The sequence below is a fragment of the Cydia splendana genome, chromosome 23 (assembly GCF_910591565.1).
Source record: "Cydia splendana chromosome 23, ilCydSple1.2, whole genome shotgun sequence".
Lineage (NCBI taxonomy): Eukaryota > Metazoa > Arthropoda > Insecta > Lepidoptera > Tortricidae > Cydia > Cydia splendana.
In genome coordinates this window covers 7,091,757-7,109,717 of record NC_085982.1, presented here as the reverse complement: position 1 = coordinate 7,109,717, position 17,961 = coordinate 7,091,757, and positions in this window count along the sequence as shown.

Below are 17,961 nucleotides of genomic sequence, written 5' to 3'. Positions count from 1 at the left end.
GCGACTACCCACAGATTAATTAACAAATATTCGGGTAAACACAAATCACATTTTTAATCACTACCCACTGAATGCCATAAGTTTAACATAACTCACGCAAAATAATTATAATTTATTCTTGAAATCTTATGAAATATCACACTCGGCCATCCGACTGCGTGCTACCTCCGGTGCACGATCAACAATAATATCACACTCGGCCGTGTTGCCTATTGCCTTTTCAATTCTATTAGTTAAAAGTAGTCTGTTTATACAATACCAATACTCTTCATTGTACACCAGAATACAATAAAATAATACAAAGAATTACAGCAACTCAAGTAGAGGTAAACTTCAAATTATTTAATTTACTCATGGTAGCAGGTATTGCAGATGTAAACGGTATTTATTCTTCAGACTAGTATTATTGTTGCATAAAAAGGGATATTTAAATACCTACTTTTACTACTAATCATGTAAAGGTTCACGAAATACATCGTCCACACTGTCAACCCCTTTACTTTTACTAAAATTTACATCCCCATACGATAAGTTATTTTACCTAATTACACGCAGGGTTATAGACATTATTATCGGCACGTGCTTATAGAATATAAGCCCAAATTTCATTGCATTGATTTTAGTACTGTAACATACTTATTTTCAATTAAGTTCTACTTAAGTATAACAAACATGACGCGAGCAATAAAATTTTGCCTGATATATTAGAATAAGAAGGAAGAAACAACTACCACAGCATGAGCGATATTAATTGACATCAATAATCGAATTATTAGACCTTCCATAGTAAATGTAGGAACTTTTTTTTTCAAATTACAATACTTTAGTTACAAACTTGATGACGTCCTCCACTGTAAGTCCCTCTTGAGCGTCGCCTTCTTCGTACTGGTCATCTGAGAGAGGCCCCGTCGTCAGCGCCTGCTGTGGTGACGGCATCTGTCTTCAGGCACCTCCCGCTCGGCTGTCGCAGTCCACAGCGTCCTCTGTCGTAGATTCACCGTCGCTGATTTTCAGCGTCTACTGCTCGCGACTCTGCATCCGTCGTGCTCGTGACGACAGTCTAGGTGATCTCGGGGTGTCAATATCGGAATCCATTTTACCCTGTAATTAAATTTCAGTGCGCTGCATGATTGGTTGTTAAACTTTGTTATCACCCTACGCCAGCGAGTTGTTAAACTCTTTAAACTCAAAATAAACTGTTTAACTCAAAATAAAACTCTTTAAACTGTTTAACTCAAAATAAAACTCTTTAAACTGTTTAACTCAAAATAAAACTCTTTAAACTGTTTAACTCAAAATAAAACTCTTTAAACTGTTTAACTCAAAATAAAACTCTTTAAACTTTTTAACTCAAAATAAAACTCTTTAAACTGTTTAACTCAAACCAAACAGTTTAACTCAAAACAAACAGTTTAACTCAAAACAAATAGTTTAACTCAAAACAAACAGTTTAACTCAAAACAAACAGTTTAACTCAAAACAAACAGTTTAACTCAAAACAAACAGTTTAACTCAAAACAAACAGTTTAACTCAAAACAAACAAAAACAAACAGTTTAACTCAAAACAAACAGTTTAACTCAAAACAAACAGTTTAACTCAAAACAAACAGTTTAACTCAAAACAAACAGTTTAACTCAAAACAAACAGTTTAACTCAAAACAAACAGTTTAACTCAAAACAAACAGTTTAACTCAAAACAAACAGTTTAACTCAAAACAAACAGTTTAACTCAAAACAAACAGTTTAACTCAAAACAAACAGTTTAACTCAAAACAAACAGTTTAACTCAAAACAAACAGTTTAACTCAAAACAAACAGTTTAACTCAAAACAAACAGTTTAACTCAAAACAAACAGTTTAACTCAAAACAAACAGTTTAACTCAAAACAAACAGTTTAACTCAAAACAGTTTAACTCAAAACAGTTTAACTCGAAACGAACAGTTTAACTCGAAACGAACTCTCTAACTCGAAACGAACTCTCTAACTCGAAACAACTCTCTAACTCGAAACAACTCTCTAACTCGAAACAACTCTCTAACTCGAATCAACTCTCTAACTCGAATCAACTCTCTAACTCGAATCAACTCTCTAACTCGAATCAACTCTCTAACTCGAATCAACTCTCTAACTCGAATCAACTCTCTAACTCGAATCAACTCTCTAACTCGAATCAACTCTCTAACTCGAATCAACTCTCTAACTCGAATCAACTCTAACTCGAATCAACTCTCTAACTCGAATCAACTCTCTAACTCGAATCAACTCTCTAACTCGAATCAACTCTCTAACTCGAATCAACTCTCTAACTCAGTTCAACTCTCTAACTCAGTTCAACTCTCTAACTCAGTTCAACTCTCTAACTCAGTTCAACTCTCTAACTCAGTTCAACTCTCTAACTCAGTTCAACTCTCTAACTCAGTTCAACTCTCTAACTCAGTTCAACTCTCTAACTCAGTTCAACTCTCTAACTCAGTTCAACTCTCTAACTCAGTTCAACTCTCTAACTGAGTTCAACTCTCTAACTGAGTTCAACTCTCTAACTGAGTTCATCTCTCTAACTGAGTTCAACTCTCTAACTGAGTTCAACTCTCTAACTGAGTTCAACTCTCTAACTGAGTTCAACTCTCTAACTGAGTTCAACTCTCTAACTGAGTTCAACTCTCTAACTGAGTTCAACTCTCTAACTGAGTTCAACTCTCTGACTCAGTTCAACTCTCTGACTCAGTTCAACTCTCTGACTCAGTTCAACTCTCCGACTCAGTTCAACTCTCTGACTCAGTTCAACTCTCTGACTCAGTTCAACTCTCTGAATTCAACTCTCTTACTCAATTCAACTCTTTAACTCAATGAAACTCTTTAACTCAATGAAACTCTTTAACTCAATGAAACTCTTTAACTCAATTCAACTTTAACTCTTTATTTAACTCAATTGAACTTTAACGCTTTAACTATTTAATTCAATTCAACTTTAACTGTTTAACTCTTTACACTTTAACTCTTCAGATCCTAACTCTGACTTTCGACTGTAACGGCAAACCCGTACTAAATACCACATCTATAGACTCTCTGGCAGCACACTACATGGCCACACTCATAAACAGCACAGCTACATGGCTGTAGACTCTAGCAGCACACTACATGGCCGCACTCATAAACAACACATCTACATGGCCGTAGACTCTAGCAGCACACTACATGGCCGCACTCATAAACAACACATCTACTTGGCTGAAGACTCCAGCAGCACACTACATGGCCGCACTCCTAAACAGCACATCTACTTGGCTGTAGACTCCAGCAGCACACTACATGGCCGCACTCATAAATAACACATCTACATGGCTGTAGACTCTAGCAGCACACCTACATGGCCTCGCCCATGAACAGCACATCTACATGACTATCGACTTTCTAGCTGAGCACTACATAACCGCACTCATAAACAGCATATCTACATGGCTGTAGACTTTCTGGTAGCACACCTAATAGATGGCTGCACTCATAAACAGCTGCACTCCTAAACAGCTCGCCTACATGGTTCAAAATAATTCAACTAAATAATCAAAGCGATCACACATAACTGGCTCATTAGACGTTGGGTCTAGCTATAACATACCACCTCCAAACCTAAATGGTATTCAGTATTCAGTATTCAGTATTCATTTATTTCTTGCTTCCATGGTACATTTTAGGTGGTATTTACATTTCTTATGGTATCACATGGACCCTGAAAAGGGTGTAGCAAACATAAGTACATACATAATTCACTTAAGTTACAGGTACTTAATATATCTCTAACATAACACATAACTCTAGTGGCTTTTACAAACGTATAACTAACTTATCATTATATAGATATTTAGAATATTTTATATTAATCAATAGGTTTATTGTAGGACGTACTATGTCTAAAATTTCTTTTCTTCCATAAATTCGGTTATTGTATAATATGCTTTTTTTAATAAAAGTTGTTTTAATTTTCTTTCAAATGTATTGTTGTTTTCTTCTGATTTGATATAACTGGGGATATGATTGTAAATTAGTATCGACGTGTAGTATGGGCCTTTTTTGTAGATATCAATTTTTGGTTCCGGCAGAATTAAATCTAAATTACGGCGGGGGTTTGTATTAAAATTGAATAGATGGATATTTTTACGAACAAATGTGGCTGACTCTAAAATGCAAATTGAAGGTAAGGTTAAAACTCCTAGTCTAATAAAATGTGGTTTGCAACTAGTTAATGGTTTGATATTTACGATTATGCGTATACATTTTTTCTGCATGACAAAGGCATCATGCGCGTCAGTACTGTGTCCCCACAATAAAACTCCGTATCGTAACACGGAATGCGCATATCCATAATATGCTGTAAGTGCACATGATTCGTTTGTGTTAGATTTAAGTACACTTAAGGCATAAACAAATGATGCTAGTTTATTTTTAAGTCTTGCTATATGTCTTTTCCAGTCGAGATGTGTGTCTATAGTGATGCCCAACAGTGTACAATCCGATACCTCTTCAATGTTTAATTGTTTTGCTAAGTAGCTTATGTCTATGGCGCGTTTTTGGTGTGGTCTGAACTGGATAATTTTGGACTTTTTGTTATTGATTACAAGGTTGTGTTCTTTTAGCCAGTTTACTATTGTAACATATGTTTCGGTTATATTTGTATAGGCGTCTATACTCGTGGGGCTTTTGAAGAGTAGTGATACATCATCGGCAAACATTATGCACTTGTGTTCTGTAACTTTTGGCAGGTCATTAATATATATTACAAAAAGTACACAACCGAGCGCGGTACCCGTAATATAGTAGTCTTAATATCCATTTGCAGTGAACTCAATAACAGATCTCATGTGGTTTGTTTGTCCTGTACCCAATGATACTATCAAAACATATATATTCAAACCACTAATCATAGGATCAAGCTCTTGTGTACGTAGTATAATATTAAATATATGTAGGTAATAACGTGGCAACTAGATCGTTCTTTGCGTACTCAAGTAATGGAACATCGGGTCCACGAGCAACATAGCATTTACAAGCTAACTAACTACACCATAAAAACCTACATAGGTAATTAACCATTAAATCTGGTTATAGGGTACCGCCTATATGATATGTTACGATATGTAGCTTCCCCATAGTTCAACAATTTATCAATCAGCGCCAGAACATGTAGTTCTCATATTTAATAAAGCAGGAGCGATAACGGACCGCGCGCGCCGTGCCGTGTGCATACCCCGCCATCAACTCAATATTCATTCAGCCGGGACCGAAACAATAAAAATTGTAAAACAACTCAAAAAATAAAAATAAAAATAGTCTTGGAGTCGACGAAATGCCGCCCGTTCTTGTAAAGTTAGCACAGCCACTGACAAAACTGATTAACCAATCATTTAATCAAGGAATATTCCAGGACTTACTTAATATCCATTAAATATCCATTATTAAACCCATATTTACAAACGGTGACGTAATCCATCCAAACCAATATCGACCCATCGCACTCTTATCCGACTTTTTCGTAAAGTACAGTATTTTATCATTTACATTTTATTTATACATACAGAACATCTTAGGTCATAAAGACAACAGAACACATAGTTTAGGATTTTTGGTGGACATGACAAAAGCGTATAAAAAAGTATCACACGAAATCTTACTCTGTAAATTGTACGGGATGGGAATACGCGGCACTCTGTATATTTGGTTCAAATCAAATCGTACCTCGGAGACCGTAGACAATGCGTACAAGTAGAACACTTTGATAAGGACCGCGAGGAACTAAAGACCGTGACATCAAAATCGCGTCATATTGTTTATTCAATTATGTCAATATTTCAGGGAAGCGTTTGTGGATGCCTACTATTTCTTGACCTGCCAAAAATACTTAACACAGACACAACCTGCGTTATGTTTGCTGACGAAGCCTTTCTTCAAGATCATGGACCAACACTTTGTAATTCAGTGCAGACTGACATAAAGGAATCAAAAAGTGACACAACATTCAACAAAAACTGAAATCATTACTTCTAGAACACGCTTATTACTCAATTGAGGAATCTATATTATCTATGCAAAACGATCATTGATTCCAACACATCGTATTGAATAGGGTTCTAAGTCCTAACGGTTACCTCCCATTATTAATTACTTATTTACCTACTATAACATTTTCACTTATTATAGTTAATAATAATTTTATTTGTAAAAATTGAATGACATGAAAAAAATTACCAATAAAAATCTGTATAACAAAGACATTAGGGTCTGACCCGTCTGACAATGATGGTACACCACCTACATGGTGACTACACTGTTAATGACAACGTGTCAATAACCTAATAGAGCCCTTTATTCATTTCAGAAACCAATCAAAGGCGTTATCATGTACGACTTTACTTATTAGATCATTTAGCTCATACTATTTATTAGAATAGATTAAGATCAGTATTCGAAACTCACGTATATATTTAATATGCATGATGTAAATACTTTCAATTTAACGACAGCAAGTATTTAAACTAAATCTGCATGACAACAAAGCACTTCTGTACGAGTATGTTTCTTGAGTTTCTTCACAATATGGGCTATTTAAATTTTAAACCACTGCGTTAAATGAAATTGTTCCTTTAATGACAATAAACTTACCTACTTGCCTATAACCGTACACGTACAATTATACATGTTTGTATCTTAATTGCTAATGGATTCATTAAATATTTATCCAAATCGTATCCAATTTCACTATAATCGCGATCACGTATCGTATGTGCCTATGCTCGGCTAAACATCTACACTGTACACACTAATCGTAAGTAGGTATTCAAATTCTAAGAAAACTTGTAACCACGGTCTTATCTTAAACATGGCTCTTGTAAAAAAAAATAAGGTTAACTCGCCCAATACCTGTACCGATTTTGATTACCAGCAGAATTCTAAATTATGTAATAAAAGTCTGCATTCGTTACTTCAACTTGACCATGATCGCGAATCTACATGTATTCTTAATCAGGTTTTGAGATTACAAGCATTGCAACTTAAAACTTACTACCATAACGTCTGAGTATATAAAATATGTATATGTATACTAGGTACTCACACGTTCTAGTCCTTTTATGGGCGCCGTTGATCACCGCTTCTGACTTGTGATGAATCAAAGTCCTTCGTACAATCAATTACTTTTATTTTACTCCAACTTCTTACTTCAACACTCTTTAACAATATTTAGTTAACAAGCCGTAACCTTCGTGCTACATGTTACTGGTTCAAGCGCCAAGCGAGAATGATCCCTCCATCCCATCGTAAGTTACATTTTATACTTTTCCCTCATTAGAATTGGCGGGTAGGAGAGAAGGGTCATTTTCGCGACTACCCACAGATTAATTAACAAATATTCGGGTAAACACAAATCACATTTTTAATCACTACCCACTGAATGCCATAAGTTTAACATAACTCACGCAAAATAATTATAATTTATTCTTGAAATCTTATGAAATATCACATACATATATAATAAATGGACTTATAATAGAAACAGAAATAGAAATCATTTATTCGTAGTAAAGCGTTGTAAGGCAGATGGAATATATTTCCCACTATACCTACTTTTGAGCTTCATTGCAAGGTGATAGGGTTCATGGCATAATTTCTGACACCCGTGCTCGTTAAAGGGGTAAAGAGTAAAGACCAATTTTCTTGCCGGAATTTTATAGGTACCCACGTTCCAATCTTCTAACTTGGTACTTCTAAAGGTGGGATCAGACGGTGCACTCGAATGTATGTTCACTCAAGTGAATGATTCATTTTTCTTTCATTGCATGTTCACACGATGCTGGTGCTAAGATTATTCACTTTTTATTTTCTTTCACTATGGTGTCGAATGAAGTTGTGCATCTTGGATTAATTTTTATTTGTGATCATTTATTAAAGATGTTACAATGTTAACATGCAAAAAGCAAAGAAAACGTCGACGGTGGTAGGTGCGAGCTTCGAATACATTGGGGAAACTAGTCATTGAAGATCCTGAATTGTATCGCAATAATTTGAGGATAAATTTAAATAATTTTGAAGAACTTCTACAATTAGTTGCATCGTATATGTGCCTAACCGAAGAAATCTTTAAATTTTATTGCGATACGTTGCAACTGGCGATTGTTTTGGAACTTTGGAATATCTTTACAGAGACTACAGAGTACCTACAAATACCATATCCTGCTTTTTCCATGAAGTCTAGGTACTAGGTACTACCCACAGGGTTCGAGAAAAATATGCAAAATTGGAATGAACATTCACTCTGTGTTCACACTGTCCATTTGCTGTTCATTCGGAGTGCGAGTGAAAGATGCCGAATGAAAATATCGAACACTGTTGGATCATTTCACTAATGAATTCATTTTTCACTTTTGGTTCATTTTGTGTTCAACGTGAACTTTGAGTGAAAGATGAATAATGAAACATGAAAATGAACACAAAATGAACCGTCTGATCCCACCTTAACTATACTTTGTCAAAGGACTGTCTCATTGAAATCATAGACAGAGAGAATTGTTGGTTTTTGTAATGTTAATTCTATACATTGTTATGCTTTTTGTATAAAATACGAGCATTTATTGTAATAAGACTTTAGTATAAGATTAAAAGTAATTGCTATACCCTGTCCGGGTTCATGTTCACTTATGTGTGTACCTTGTATACTTATAATGTTGTACATGATTGCAATGATTAAATGATTAAATGATAAATGAATCATACTATCTTTGTCTTACACTAGTACTAGCACTAGTACTAGCAAAAGAAAAGGATGAGTATAGTTTTCCTGGTTCTTACTGACTGACAAATTGGTTTGACCAACTATACTTAAAAACTGTTTTGATTAAAGCCTCAGTAAAAGGAACTCCAGACTCCTCGATACAGAAAAACACATTGAATTTAGGTTCATTAGAAAGCTCTTGGGCGGGAAGTACTTGATAGTCACGGGAAAGAAAGAATGGGCAATCAAAAATTGTAGTGATTTATTAAGTGACCATAGAGTAGGGTTGCCATACGTCCCGGTACGCCGGGACATGTCCCGGTTTGAAGCACGGTGTCCCGGCGTCCCGGCCGATAAGAAAATTGTCCCGGTTTAAAAATCATAGTTATTTAGTAGGGGGCTGGACTTGGTAAATAATAATATAGCTACATTTCTACGTTTCATATGGCCAAACTAAAAAAAATGTTTTATGGTACCTACTTTTACCTAATGTCCAATATCAGTTTCTCAGACACACAATAATTAGATGATTATGTAAATTATGTTATTTTATAGCTTTTAAAGTCTGTAATGTAGAGCTCGAATTTCAGGCTCCCGAGGGCCTAAAACCTCATCAATGGAACTTCGGCCCTCCAAGTAACTCTTGTACATATGACACATATTATTGTTGAGTAACACTAGCGCTGCTTTCTTACAGCTCGACTATCGGCGTCGCTTAATTTTTAACAAATATAAAAATTTGTTTCAGAAGCTTGGCCTTTTGCCTCGCATGAAAGCTCACCGCGCTGGTTATAAGTACCCTTCGGGCTTTTTAAGTAATGTGGAGATTTCTGACCTTCAGCCTCACTTTTTACCAAAATTTTTGGTTTGGCTTCCAAATCTCCTCTTCTCCAGCTTAGCCTTTGACCTCGCTGCGCCAAGCTCGGCCTGCGGTTTCGCTTTTTAATACAATGGACATTGGTTGGCGTCTATGCTCTAGCTGAGCTTATCCTGAAGCACGGCTTCGACCTCGCATGAAAGCTCGCCTCACTGGAGAACTTCGGATTTTTAGGCCCGGCCCGGCCTTTTTAACACGCTTTCACAATTTTGTCACAAAAAATTTCGCGCTCGCTGCGCTCGCGTTTTTTGCTGGTTGACCCTGAATCCCCTGAATCTACATGGTAGCTTGACTGGTCAATGAATAATCATTTAAACATATGGTAAATTTATCTCCGAAACTACTGTGCTAAAATTTTGAAAAAAAAAAAAAAAAATAGTTCTTTACCTATCTATGACAGGAAAACCTATTAGAAATGTGCAGTCAAGCGTGAGTCGGACTTAATTATAGACATTTCACTCACGTTTCACATGAAAAAATACATTGTTACAAATTGTGTAATGTACGGAACCCTTGAAACACGACGCGAGTCCGACTCGCACTTGGCCGGTTTTCTTTAAATGTCCCGGTCTGAGTCCCCACACTTATGGCAACCCTACCATAGAGTCAGGCTCTGAATTTATGAATTTATCAGCTCATTTGTGATGTGTTTATTTCTATTCCTGTTTTGTCCCAAATAATAAAAGACAATATTTTATCATATAAACTTTAATACAATATCTACAACTAATTGCATTGCAACTTATAATTATACAATAGATGTCAATCAATTCCTCCATTGACGGCATTGACTGAGGCCGGAATCGAACTGGCGTCTTTAGCTACACTCTACACTCTACAGCAACTTCTAGTATTTTTTTCATTAAACTTTTTTTATTGGTACTACGAAATACAAGTAAACAAGACAATAAAAACACTTAGCAGGAGATCTAAGGTCCACCACCTTGCATTTTGGAGACAAAGCAAACCGCTTGGAACAGGTGTTCCTGGGGGTGATCTGAGCTGATTAAGCCCGGTTGCCAAGAGGTTCCCCCCAGCAGGTGGGCAGGGGAGGGGGGGTAAAAGTGCCTCCGGCGCGCCTCACTCTAAGCTTTATATCTGCATACATCTCGCAACTATATCAAGTTTGGTGTCTTTTTCGTGTAATTCGAGGATGAAGAATTCATTTCTGTGACTAAATTTTCACTCACCCATACAAAAAATTCGAGAAATTCAAAATTCAAAAAAAATCTATTGATTTTTTTTTTCGAAAATCCTCAACAACATGTATACTATGAGGATTTGCTCTAGAAAAAAAATACCTGTGAATAGCCCAGTTCTCCTACTATACAGAATAGTAAACTTGTCAAACATTTTTTTCATAACTCTGTTAAAAAAAATGTTTTGTGTCGCGCGGCGTACCTGCATTGTAAGAGCGGTATGCAGCATTTAGGATTTTTAAGTATGTTTAGATGATTTCTGATAAGTTGTTATTCTTCTGGTTGTAGATTACATTAATAAATTACTTCTGGACGTGATATATATACAAATATAAATTAAATATATAAATAAAGATGTTGGGAAAACTTTCGCCATCAGAGTTAAGTATTATAAATGTGATAAAATGAACATTATTATTTGTATGTCTTTTCCACATCTCGGGACCATGGGGTCCCGGACCTTTGGGAGGCGTACGTGGGGACGAAGCCAACAGCGCAGAGGCCCTTTAAGGCACGTTAATCTAAAAGCAAGGGATACATGTGGTGGATACTATCCCCGAACGCACAGTGTGATACATCCGGAGATGGTCCCAGCCAGGTGCAAAGACTATTGCAGTGCAGCACTTTTGTGCTGCGATGGGAACTACGGTCATGGGGTATAGATTTGAAAGTTGGATGGACTGGATAATGGGCTATGGGAGAGACTAGCGGACACCTGCCGTGACAATCAGTCTCAAAATTGTAAATGACAGGTGGTGACTCGCCAACGCCACAGTGCGACAACAGGCCAACACTTTGGGGTGGCTGTGAGGTTGTCGAGAGGTGAGTCTGCGGTAGCCAGATCCCGGTAATCCGTTCAGCAGGCCGCCGGCGTTATGACATTTTACACTTCGAACCTGGAGCATAGGTCCCGCTCTTGCGACTCCATTCTGGCCGGCCAATCAAGGCAAGCACAGAGGCGAGGGCCAGATGACAGGGCCCTCTGGAATAGGGGTCCGCGGTGTCGTCACTCACCGTCAGCTCGCCACAAGCTGCCCCCGCGGGACATTATTATTGTGGTGTTGTGGGCCTTTGAGTGTCGCATTGACCAGCATTGATCTATTGTGACAGCCCTTTAAGTTCATTACTAATGCCCGTTGCATCCAGAAAGTTCCAGATTCTTTGGGCCGTAATGTTTTGTACCTCATAGGGTTGCACTACGTGTCGCCCTAGGTAGGTACTTCTTTTTGACATTAGTAGTCCACAAGAACAGAGAATGTGCATTGCAGTCTCCTCTGACTCCTGACAGAACCTGCATGTCGCATCTTGTTTCTTGCCAATTTGAAACATATGTTTGTTCAACTTGCAGTGTCCAGTCAGTATTCTGGTCACCGCGCAGGTTTTGTGCCTTTTGAGTCTTAAAAGCTCCTTAGCAGTTTTGCTGTTGAACCCTTTGATCAGAGCTTTCGAGTGTTCTTGTCCTTTAACGAACTTCCACCAATCGATTGCTCTCGTTTTTTCTAAGTTGCTGAGCAGAGAATATGCATCTCGTTTTGTGCTTCCACAGAAGGGTTCTGGGCCGACCAGGGGTGTGTCTGCGCCCTTTCTAGCAAGTTCGTCCGCTTCTTCGTTTCCGTTAATGTCGGAGTGCCCTGGTACCCATCTAAGTGTAACTTTGTTGGAGTAAGCCAGTGCATTTAGGTTTGTTTTACAGTTCTGGACTAGTTTTGAGTTTGACTCAAGGGATTCTAGTGCCAGCGGAGCAGCCTGGCTGTCTGAGTTGATGTAGATAAGCTGGTGTCTTAGGTTTCTATCTAGGTTGATCTCCGCACATTTGTTGATGGCGAAGACTTCTGCCTGGAAGATTGAGGCCAGTGTGCCCATGCTGACGCTAGCTCTGAGCTTAGATCTCTCACCATAGATCCCACATCATACATCATTGCCTTTCTTGGAACCATCTGTATACCAGATGTGGCTTCCCTCTTCGACGTACATTTGGTTGTTGATCCATTTGTCTCTAGGAGGTATTTCTACTGTTTACAGTTTGGTGAGATGACATTCGGTGTGCGTGTCATCAGTGGGCATGCTAAGGGTTCTATTCGCAAAAACCCAGGCCTTTAGATTGGTTAATGCCTGAGAGCGCCATTTTGGCCTGTTTAGTGTGCATATTCTGTAGACGCACTGCTTGGCCTCCTTTTGCACCTGCAAGTGGAGTGGTATGATGTCCAGCAGTGCATCTAGGGCCACTCCCGGTGTCGAGGAGTAGGCGCCTGTTACTGTTAAACAAGCCGTGCGTTGCAGGCTGTTTAGAGTGTCTATTGCTGTCTTTTGGCTGGTTTTGTTACACCAGACTGCGGAGGCGTAGGTGACAATTGGCCTCACTACCGCTGTGTTTACCACATAGCAATTTGGGTCTTAAGCCCTATCTTGCTTCTGCCATTCGACAGCGTGACCACGTGGCCATTTTCGCTTTTTGTATAATGTTTCTCAGGTGAGGGTTCCGAGTTAACTTTTGGTCGAAGGTGACCCCTAGATACTTGACCTCTGCCGAGAACGGTATTATTTGTCCATTAAGTCTTGGTTTTGTGAGTTTATCGAGCTCCCGTTTCCTCGTGAATGGTTAAATGACTATTACAGTCTTGCTCGGATTAATGGACAAGTCATTTTCTCTACTCCATTTGAATATTGTGTTTAGAGCTCCATGCATTAGGTTGGATATTGTGTTGAGGCAAGGGCCTTTGACGATGACTACAAGGTCGTCGGCATATCCTTGTGTATCAAAGTCTTGGCCTGACATGATTGCAAAAAGTTGGTCCACTGCTAGGGTCCATAATAGTGGGGATAAAACGCCTCCTTGTAGGCACACTTTAGTGGTATAAAATTCATGTTCTATATATAGTATTGATGGTCAGAGTGGCTACTCTGTTCGAGAGCATGCTATGTACCCATCTGGTGGTTTCGTCTACTCCCTTTGATTTCATACCATTGAGTATGGTCTCTGCGGGCGTATTGTCGAAAGCACCTTCAACATCAAGGAACGCACATAGAGCGGTTTGCTTTTCCTCTAGGGTTTTCTGCACCTTGTCAACCTGGTTGAGAATTATTTCGGCGACACGGCGGTTTTCAGTTGTGTCGCATGTTCCGGTGTAGGATTTGGTCTATGTTTGGGGACAGATTATAGCCCCTCAGCAACAGCCACCATGCCCTGCTGACTGGGGCTGGTCCAAACAACATGGAGCCCATATGGACAAGCCTACCTGCGGCGGCTGCTGCTTGTTTAGAGCTTATTCGTTGCCGCTGCAAAACAAAATGCGCAGGGAGGTGCAACTGCATTAAAAAAAAAACCTAAAATGCACAGTCTCATGGGCATGTAATGGCAATTACGAACAATATATATCTTATTTTAACCCGCATTTTTTGTCAAACATCTCCTATGTTAATTTTATCACATTTATAATACTTAACTCTATTAGCGAAAGTTTTCCCAACATCTTTATTTATATATGTATATATATCACGTCCAGAAGTAATTTATTAATGTAATCTACCACCAGAAGAATAACAACTTATCAGAAATCATCTAAACATACTTAAAAATCCTAAACGTTGCATACCACTCTTACAATGCAGGTACGCCGCGCGACACAAAACATTTTTTTTAACAGAGTTATGAAAAAAAATGTTTGACAAGTTTACTATTCTGTATAGTAGGAGAACTGGGCTATTCACAGGTATTTTTTTTCTAGAGCAAATCCTCATAGTATACATTTTGTTGAAGATTTTCGAAAAAAAAAATCAAAAGATTTTTTTTGAATTTTGAATTTTTCGAATTTTTTGTATGGGTGAGTGAAAATTTAGTCACAGAAATGAATTCTTCATCCTCGAATTATACGAAAATGACACCAAACTTGATATAGTTGCGAGATGTATGCAGATATAAAGCTTAGAGTGAGGCGCGCCGGAGGCACTTTTACCCCCACTCCCCTGCCCACCTACTGGGGGGAACCTCTTGGCAACCGGGCTTAATCAGCTCAGGTCACCCCCAGGAACACCTGTTCCAAGCGGTTTGCTTTGTCTCCAAAATGCAAGGTCCCCTTAGAAAACGGGACCTTAGATCCCCTGCATTAAACTTTTTTTATTGGTACTACGAAATACAAGTAAACAAGACAATAAAAACACTTAAAATTAAAAACTTTAATTTAAAAATTTGCTCTAAATCCTGGTCGCTCGGTAGGTGCCCCAAACCCAAAAGACTGGCCGCTGCACCGCTAGATAGCAAAATGCTGATCCGCTAATATTGGCCAGCCCTCTCGCTTTGACACGCGATAGGTTTCAAGTGTTTCAACCCCAAACGCCGCAAATATTTACAGTACCGGTCAAAAGTTTAAGTTCACCCTTTGTTTTCGGTACAAATGAGTAATTTTGTGAGATATTTTTTTAGGGTTCCGTACCCAAAGGGTACGGGACCCTATCACTAAGACTCCGCTGTCCGTCCGTCCGTCTGTCCGTTCGTCCGTCCGTCTGTCACGAACCGTGATAGCTAGACAGTTGAAATTTTCACAGATGATGTATTGCTGTTGCCGCTATAACAACAAATACTAAAAACATAATAAAATAAAGATTTAAGTGGGGCTCCCATACAACAAACGTGATTTTTGACCGAAGTTAAGCAACGTCGGGCGGGGTCAGTACTTGGATCACTTGGATGGGTGACCGTTGTTTTTTTTGCCGTTTTTTGCATTATGGTACGGAACCCTTCGTGCGCGAGTCCGACTCGCACTTGCCCGGTTTTTTTGGAGTTCAGATGTCGAAATTTGTTTCCAACTGACCCGTTATTGTTTCCAAAGACGTTTTTGATTAGTCAGACACAATTTACGTACTTACATTTCTTAACAGCATTCCCTAAAATATTAATATTAGGCTTGACGGCAAATGCTGAGCCATATGGCCTTACCAACTTGCTCTTCTTAGGATTGTAGGTACGTTTCATACAATCCTAAGAGCTATGTCGGTTACCTTAGACTGAGAAACTGCAACACAACTTTAGCCTCGTGCCGCCCAATGTGCAATACATTGTACAAAGTGACACTCAGCATAACTGCCCAGACTTTAGAAATTAAATTCAGAGCTAAACGCCCAGTGTACAATACATTGTACATAAAAGTTTATCAGATGTCAGTTTTAAAACCCAATTTGCATTTAAATTAACAAAAGATACGAAGGTGAAATTCAGTTTAATGTATTAATTTTTATTCACATATAGCCAGAAAAAAAAATCCTGCGTGATCTTTTTATTTAAAAAAAATATTTGAAGTGCGCGGGCAGTTACGACTTCGAAATATTATGGCTATTATATTGCACACTGGGCGTTTAGCTGATCTTGCGTTTTTTCTTGGGCGGCACGAGGTTAGGCAGATAATATTGAGCACACACTTCGGACACGTCGGGTGTCCCCACCGACGCACTGCGTTGTTGTTTTAATTGTAGCCCGTCATGCTTATATAATTTAAGGGAATCAGCTGTTTAGAAATGTACGTAAATTGTGACTGACTAATCAATAACATCCCCGGAAACAATAACGGATCAGACGGAAACAAATTTCGACATCCGAACTGGACAAAATTATAGCATAAAAGTTTGTACCCAAAACAAGGGGTGACCTTAAACTTTTGCGGTCAAAAGTTTAAGTTCACCCCTTGTTGTTCACCCCCTACCGGTGTAGGGGCGGTAGGTACTGTAATTCTACCGAGGATAACATACTTGAGACGTTTGAGGTCTTCGGTCAAGGATGCAGCCACAGCTAAAGCCACGGCGGCACAGCTTGCAGCAGAAGTTGCTAAGCGGGCCAGGTGTTCAAAATTATCTTGACGCGACTTTATTGTTAAGAGAATAATAAGAGCATGTCAAGGTCATTTTAAACACCTCGCCCGCTTAGCACCTTCTGCTGCTGACTGTACAGTAGGTGAGCGTGTGTTTGTAATGTGACTACTTAAAAATACACAAACCAAAATATTCCTTAGTAAGTGTACATAACCTTAGAAAAATCTTAAAATCCTGCAATTCTACATGCGTCCTGACTTTTTTGTCGGTAGGGCCGATGAATGGGTCTATCTGTTTAGAGTTCCTTATGAAGACAAACGTCGGCACCCGTTTAATTTTATACTTCGTGTAGAGCTCGTTGGTTACACTGTCGTCGTCAATCTGGAAAAATTGTCATTTTTTAACCCTTTACCAGGCTAAGGGATCGGGGGGCACGGCAGTGCCCCCGCCAAGTCGAGCGCGAAGCAAACACTGCCGTACCATCCTTTACTGGAACCATTTCGCCGCATTTTCAGGTCCCTATTTGAGAACCTCTGGATAAGACCAGAACGCAGAAATTTTCGTCATCCAGTAAGCTATAATCACATACTTAAAATCCAAAATTTCAAGTCTGTAGGTCATTTAGTTCCGAAGTTAAGCGAAAGCAAAGTTTGGCATTTATGACACACACTCACTCACTTATGATCATCAGAATAGAACTAGTACTTCCCATAAACTCAGAGAGCTGAAATTTGGTACAGAGTTAGGGTTTAATGGCCACATAAAGGGAAAACTATAAAAACTAGGATAATCGAAGATCTGGAGTACCTGGTGACCCTGATTAGAAAACACAAGAGCCCAACCAAACTATTGGAGATCGACATACCGCCTTTACAAAAAATAATCAAATTGGTGGGCCGCTTCATTTGATGTCAACAATCGAAGGTCTGAAGTATCTGATGAAGAACCCTCAGCTGGTCTCAGCTGTATTAAGGCTTCGTCAGACATAGGCGTTTTGCTTGGTGCAACATATGTACACACTGTTTTGGCCATCCGACACGCCTTGATGAGCCTTTGGGAAAGTAGTACCCAAGATGGAGCTGATGCTGAACCCTGGCTGTACCTAGTGGAACTCAGGCTTGGTGCAACATATGCACACACTGTTTTGGTCATCCGACAAACCTTGATGAGCCTTTGGGAGAAAAGTACCCAAGATGGAGCTGATGCTGAACCCTGGCTGTACCTAGTGGAACTCAGGTTTGGTGCAACATACGCCCACGCTATTGTGGTCATCCGTCACATCTTGATGAGCACTTGGGAGAGCAGTGCCCAAGATAGAGCTGAT